The sequence below is a fragment of the Carlito syrichta genome, unplaced genomic scaffold (genome assembly GCF_000164805.1).
Source record: "Carlito syrichta isolate Samal-C Ts95f unplaced genomic scaffold, Tarsius_syrichta-2.0.1 Scaffold304763, whole genome shotgun sequence".
NCBI classification, from domain to species: domain Eukaryota; kingdom Metazoa; phylum Chordata; class Mammalia; order Primates; family Tarsiidae; genus Carlito; species Carlito syrichta.
Window position 1 is genome coordinate 349,351 of NW_007248859.1, and position 7,544 is coordinate 356,894.

A 7,544-nucleotide genomic window follows, 5' to 3' on the forward strand; every position below is an offset into this window, starting at 1 on the left:
TAGATTAGGAAAAAATGTTTGCAATACACATAGCTGACAAAAGATTTGATCCAAAATATACAAAGGACTTCATATTTCAATAAGGAGATTAAAATTTTCGAAACAAGTACCATAAGGATCCTTTGCAAAAGCAAAAAAGAAATTAAATGACCAATAAACATATGAAAGGGTGCTAAACAATAATACTTATCAGGGAAATGACCCTTAAATGAAATTCAGAAAAATACCAACAAGGCTTCACTAGAATGACTGTATTTTAAAAGACTGATAGTATCAAATGTGAAGTGACTTGAGCTGTCTTATACTGTTGGCAGGAATGTATACTGAAGCACACACTTTTAAAAACTGGTATTATTTATGAAAGCTAACATATGCTTCCCCTGTGATCCAGCATTCCACACCAAAGTATATATTCAAGAGATAGGAATATGTATATCCACCATAAGACATATTCAGTAATATTCATAGCAGTTTTATTCATAGTAATCCCAAACTGGGAACAACCCAAATATCCCAAAAGAGAATGGATAAATGAGCTCTGGCATATTCATATACTGGAATACTAGTCTGGAGTAAAAAGAAATTAGCTGTTATATGCAACAACATGGACGAATTCCACAGACATATTGATTGAATGTAAGAAAGCCCCAAAGAGCATATAGTATAATATTCACTTATATGAAGTTGACTAACAGACTAAACTAAACTAATCGATGACAATAGAAGTCAGTATAGTGGTTACTTCAGGGACTGGGAGCATTAACTGGAAAAAAGCACAAGGAACCTTCTGGGAAACAGGGAATGTTCTCTGTCATCATAGGGTGATCATTATGATTATATACTTATGTAAAAATTCATTGAGCTGTATACTTAAGATTAGTGCACTCACCTCATCAACAAGGGTACCTGCATAAGGCACATTTGTATATCTAACCCTGAATTGTACCCCCACAACTTTAAAATAAATTATTTTTTTAAAAAAAGGAAAACAAAAAAAGATCAGTGCACTTTCTGCTTATTTCTGCACATATGTTATACCTCAACTTAGAAAAATAAAAAATAATCAGTTCCCACTCCCAAAATTTCGTCCATCAAGATAGCCTTATGTGGATACAGCAAAATTAAAATGAATGCGCTTTGTAGTTCCCTTGGGTGAAACTCTAACATGACAGACCACTACAAATTCCAAGGGTAATTGAATTGACTCAATACTCTCTCATAATGAAATTCTGCAAGTTTGGATTTAGCTGAGAGCACAGAGAGACTCCAAAGGAGCTGTTAAGAAGGATGGCTGAACAAGTTGTTATATTCCTTTTTGAACATATTTTTTAATGAAATAGGTATTTGAATACCTATCTTTAAATGAAATAGATATTTAAATATAACAGTTAGGTAGGTCAATGGAGATCCATTATTGTCTAATAAACTAAACCAAGGACTCCACAATGGGAAAGGATAAGAAAAAAATTTTTTGAAGGTACTTTCTGCTCATTTGCAGCCAAATTCAATAGCTTTTATGCAGAAACCCAAGGGAGTTTTTATTGAATTCAATCCTTGAATTGTTTCTAGCTAACGGGCTCACTTCTATTTACAGCATTATTTTCTATTAAAGGACAAGCCTGGAAAGTCAAAGAATTTAGAGCTACTGTTTTACTTGAATAATCAACACTTCCTATGCTGCCTTTATCGTTTTCTTTTAAAGGAATGGAAATCAAACTGACTGCTTTTTATCAGCTAAGCTGAAACCTTCCAGGAACAGGGATTTACATAAATATATAGAGAGATAACTATAAAAATGTAATCAGCCATGAGAGGAAGCCAGTTATGATGCCATGATGGAAAGTACTGGAATCCGTGGCATTCTCATGCTGAAAGATGGTAAAAATGAGACTCAGTTGTAAACTTAGCACTTCTCCATGACAGCAGGTCTCACTTGAGGACATTTAACTTTATAACACAACCAAAATATTTGACTTAAAAACCTACCTTCTAAAGCTGAAGTGATTTTTAAGTTAAATGAGCAAATCGCAAGGTAAACCACCTTTAGTCATTCGCCAATCCAGAAAACAATCAAGAATATTTTTTAAAAAAGAAAAATTTGAACACGATTTCAGTTTTCTGGAATCTATCACCTTCCCACTAAAATCTAAAGGCTGGCTGTGAAAAATCCCTGATGACTTTTATTGGGGACATTATCTATGTCTTTATACCAAACTCTCTTTTTATTTTTAAGGGAATTATGTCATTATAAATTGCAATCCAACCATGAGTTTCTGTGACCTTTCAGAAGCCATATTCAAAATCCCCAAGAGGACATATATCAGGACTTCAAATCTGTTTTTAAAACATATGATGGTTTTTACATGAGTTAGCTGTCAAAGTTGGAACTGTAGATTTGATAATTCCTAGACTAAGGCTTTTTCTACACAATGACCCCCTCCACCCATACCAGACGTCTCCACTACCGACCCTGAAATTTCTCCCATGTTAAAATGCAAATAAATATCTGGCATAAGGAATTTATTAAAATGTTACCTATTGGTATACCTTAATCACCCTCAGGAACGCAAATTTTTCTTGAGGCATTGAAGGTCTCTTCAAGAGTGAATGCCTGACCCTGGACAGAGTTGAGAATAGCTATCATTAGGAAGGTGACCAAGTAGTCGAGTAGTTCCGTTCTCTGAGAAAGGAGGTGCAGTCAGATATTTCTGTATTTTAAGATTCTAGAAATAGTGATACCACCAGACCCTCATGAAAGAAAGTATAAGGAAAAGTAGCTGAGCTCTGGTAAATCCTGACTTATGCTCTGAAGCCAGAGTATGACTATTGGCTATGGTCCTGAATATTCTATGTACATAACAGACAAGAACTTCTGTAAACAGTCAATGAGTCTGTGACAGTAGCACATCACCCTGAATCCTGATTATACTATTGTTACTAAAACGCCAGGGGTTCAGTGAAGGACCTGTTGCTCACTACACAGAAAGCCAGTCACTGAGACAGCAAGTATTGCCAGGGAAGAAGGCTTTCTTTTTTCCCCAAGCGGCATAACAGAAATGTATTAAAATGCACTTATATAGTGTTTTACAGAAAAAAAGAAAAGAGTCATCAACATTCAGGCAATCACCTCTATTCTCCGAAGTACTTCATGAGAAGATGAATTTTTTCCCCCTTCCCCAATAAAATATTTCTGTTTATATTCCTGAAAATAATGCATTTATTTATACCAGCTTAGTAAGAAAAATACCTTTGAGATCTCAAATCTCTGCAGAGAAGAAATACTAGCAGAGAATCTCTCGAATGTGATGCCTCCCAACAGAGGTGCAGTGCAAGAGGTAGACAAAATGGTGGCTCTTCAGAGGCGTGTGTGTGCCCAGCTGGTAGGCCACAAGGAAAGCCTGAGGGCCTGGCTGTGCAGCCCCTAGCTGTGCAGTGTGGCCAGCAGGGACTGCATGGCCTCCAAAGCCTCTTTCTCCTCCTTGTCATCTGAGAATGCCATCACTCCTGGAGGTTCAGACTCTAGAAGGACATCGGTCACTTTACTGGGTGCTTTGCCCAAGGTTCCTTCTGCTGTAATTTCAAACAGAATTTTGTCGATTTCCATTTCTACTTCTTCCTCCATTTCTACCTGATCATCCATACTTTCAAAAGTGTCCTCTAACATTTCCTCTATGATCCCAGCCTCCATCATCTCTTTGGACAACTGTCACATGGTGGCCTGACTTTCTGACATCTTTACGAGACTTTGCATGGCCTTCATCGCTTCTGTGCTCTTTTGCAGGGAGCCAGCCCCTCGCTGAACCACGAGCTGGTTCTTCATGCCCCTGAGCATCAAGTTCATGGGAGCTTTGGATGCATACAGATTGCTCACAGTCTTCCTGGACTTGATCATCTCCTTGGCCAGAACTACACAGACATCCTTCTGGCCTTTCTTGGCAGCACCTTTCACAGATCATTTCACTTTTTCTTCTTCTCTTTGGATATCTCATATTTGCCTGTCAACAACTCTCATTTTCTTTCTTATCTTCAATGACCATTCATTGGTCAGCTCTTTGGGTGACTTCTCCTGGGTTTTTGCATATAGCCCCATGATGAACCGAACTCTTCTTGCCCCTTCTGGCTTTCCATTAGGAAGAAGGTTTTTAACTGGGCAATATCAGCCAAGGAGAATGGGAAATCAGTCTCAAGTCTGACTCCCCAACCATTTGAAATTGGGGTTTATATAGGGGCAGAAGAAATGTAAAACAACAATTAGGGAGGGGTAAAAAAGCAATCTTCTTGAGTGAGGGATCTGATGTCTCATTGTTTGGATGCAGTGCTCTGATGTGGTTCAGCCCCTTGCCTGAGAGTCAATCTTCTGAGAAAGGAACTCAGATAAAACAAATACAAATTAAAGTGTAAAGACTGGGAGAGTCAATTTCTATGTTTATTACACACACACACACACACACACACACACACACACAAACCCATAAATAGTTCTATGAGGAAATTGGGCCAGTTTTGTTATTCCCATTGCAAGACTCTCCTCCTTCTCCTTCTCCTTCTTCCTACTACTTGTCCTAGACTATCTTTTGTCAACAGGGAGTCACTAACATTTTCTTATACGATCTCAAGGGAGACAGTGAGAACTACAGTTTCTACAAAACCTTCCCTGTGTAGTTTCAGACTGGCATCTGTTAATGAGAGACACTTACATGGGATTTGAAAGGTGGAAAGAAGTCACTGTTCTCCAGAGACAGCTGCAAGCAGATGTGAGCTTCTTTAAGCAGTTTCTAGGAAAGCTTTTAAGCACTGTCCTCATTGCTTCAGGCTGACAACTTTGCTGGAGGCTTCTTTGACCTTTGTTCTCACAGTCTTTCTATTGCATAAGACTTTACTTTCCTTGTTAAAATATTTTGTATTTTAATACATAGAGCGTTTTCCTGAACCTTGACATTTCAGGGTTGTGAGATGAACTAATACAATCTTGTGATATGTCAGTTTTTCTTTACAACACAATTATATGGTCAAACTTTATTATTTGAAGTAGTTATGTTTTCCCAAGTCTCCATGAACACTGAATTAGCAAATACTGAACCATTGTTCTTAGGGGAAATACAAGATTAGGTTCCTGCAAGTCTCGGTCACATTTGCATCAAGCAATTCAATACTTAACCTTGTTGTATCTATTTTTATTTTTTAAAATACCTTATTTAGTATTGTAATTGCCCAACTAACATTGAACTCATGGCAACATCACTTTAATTCATGCCTGAATATAACTTATCTAACATACAAATTTTCTCCAGAATGTATATCACCGCCTCGGGAACACTAAATAGCACTTCAGCAATCAGGGACTATTTTAAATAGCAAAATCAACAAAAGTAACACAAAAATGCAAAAACTGTGGCACTAAAAAGACCACTTGTTTACAGTTTGAGAGCTGAAACAAAAAGGCAGAATGTCACTTTGTCAGAGCTCAGCTGGGAATGTATGTTTCAGGTGACTCAAATTTTTTATTGCTCTGTGTATACCCACAAATAACTATAAAAGCACCATGAGTCTTGATTCTGGGGTTAAAATAAATTTTAGCAATTAGGCAAATTCACAAATATGGAATCTGCCAATAATGAGAATCACCTGTGTTTGAGAAATTAAACGACTTCCCATCTTGATATATTTAGTCAGTGACCGAAGCCTTCTGCTTCCAAACCTGTGTCTACCTTAAGAAATTTCTAAATGTATCCTTTCTTCTTCTTTTATTAGCAGCCTGGAGGGCCAGAAAGCAGAGCTTAGTATGTTTCTAGCCTAAGAAATGAATCCGTAACAAAATTACTCTGAAAAGCAAACAAACAAAAGAAGGCCACTCAAGGCCCTATGGCTGGGAAAGCAGGTGCACAATAATCAGCAATGTTTCAGATCTGTGCAGGCTTTCTCACTGTTGAATCAAGAAAAGAACAAGGAAATAACAAAGTAGGAGCATGTTAATGTCACTAATTTATTCACTGGCCCATATTTTGAAAAGATCTTGTTTATTCTAATCTACTTCTAAAAGACATACACTCAGAACCAGTTTCCCCAGCAAATGGGGAGAACAGACCAGAAATTCCCTAAGCTCACCAAGAAAAAAGACTGTTGGACTTTAAGTCCCTTTCACACCACATGTGAAGAACCCATGCAGCCTGTTAGGGTCACACTCCTGGCAGAGCCTCCAGAATGTTAGGTCAGGCCCGCTGGGAGTGTGGGTGTCCAGTGTGCAATCTGGTGCCACGTGAAAGATACAAAGAATTGCAAAGACGTTAGAGTAGAAAATATAGTTTATTTGAAAGTAAATGAGAGAAAGAGAGAGAGAGAGAGGAGATTCACTTCCCCGAGATAGGGGAAGGGATCAAAACCAGGAAACATGGCAACAGCCTTAACTCAAAGAGCACATGTTCGCATCATAGCTTAGCAAGGCAATGGCTGTTGGTTACTCGTGGCTGAGTTCCTTTAATCCTTCCCTTTGATGGGAGATCATTAAGGTGATTAGGTGGTGGTCTGCTCCACGTCATTATGAAGGGGCAGGTACAGGTAGGTACGACATCAGGTGATGGACAGCAGGCAGATGAGTTGGGTGGGTTAGTCACACAATTGCTATCATGGTGGTAGGGAGCCTCTGTCTGTGTCACATAGGTCAGGAAGAGCTGATTAGGTTAACTTGAGTATTATGGATAAAGGGGGATTGGGGTCCGGAGGTGTCTGGGCCAAAAAGAATGTCCAGGGCTGCAGTCTTTGATGTTGACTGTAACCATATGTCTTAGATCTTTTTCTTTTCTTTTCTTTTCTTTTCTTTTGAATTGGAGTCTCACTCCCTCGCCCAGGCTGGGGTACAGTGGCACACTCACAGCCACCCCAGCATCCACCTGGGCTCCAAAGACCCTTCTGCCTTAGCCTACCAAATAGTCAGAACTACAGGCATGCACTACCATGCCCACTTAATTTTTTATTTATTGTAGAGATGAGGTCTTGCCAAGTTGCCCAGGCTGGTCTCAAACCTGCAGTCTCTGGCAATCCACTCACTTCGGCCTCCTAAAGTGCTGGGATTACAGGCTGAGCCACTGAGCCCAGCAGAGTCTTAAGTCTTGACATTGCCAGACATTGGCATCTCATGACCTTCGGTGGTGAGCTACGTGGTAGGAGACAAGGGAAGGGGTTTTTCCTGCAAGAGACCTGTCAAACATTTCCAATACACAAGCTCCTTATTATCATTTTTATGACTTTGACCAGCAAAGGGGTGATCTTTGACCCTTCTGCCTTTGACATGGAACCTGAGTTTCTTAGAGATTATTACCCTAAACCATGAATTGAAATGTTGGGCTATCCTTGTCTTGCATCTGATGGAGATTTGTTGAGGGGGTGGGGTAGGCTGCCAGCTTGGCCTGCAGTAGAATGTCTGAACGCTTCCTAAAACTTGCATATTAGAAATTGATCTATGTATGTGTAACCTGTGCTAGATTTAAAGTGTGTCAATCTAAGCACAAATGGCTATGCTGAGGCAAAATGTGAACTACGGTTTTTTT

The 7,544-nt window shown here is 39.1% G+C and overlaps 1 pseudogene across 1 annotated transcript; it reads right to left on the reverse strand.

Moving 5' to 3' along the window:
* Nucleotides 1-3,412: 3,412 nt before the first annotated feature.
* On the reverse strand, nucleotides 3,413-4,119 carry LOC103263207 (annotated as a pseudogene). Its single transcript, XR_504487.1, has one exon. The product of XR_504487.1 is annotated as a charged multivesicular body protein 3 pseudogene (transcript).
* Between the last annotated feature and the right edge of the window lie 3,425 nt (nucleotides 4,120-7,544).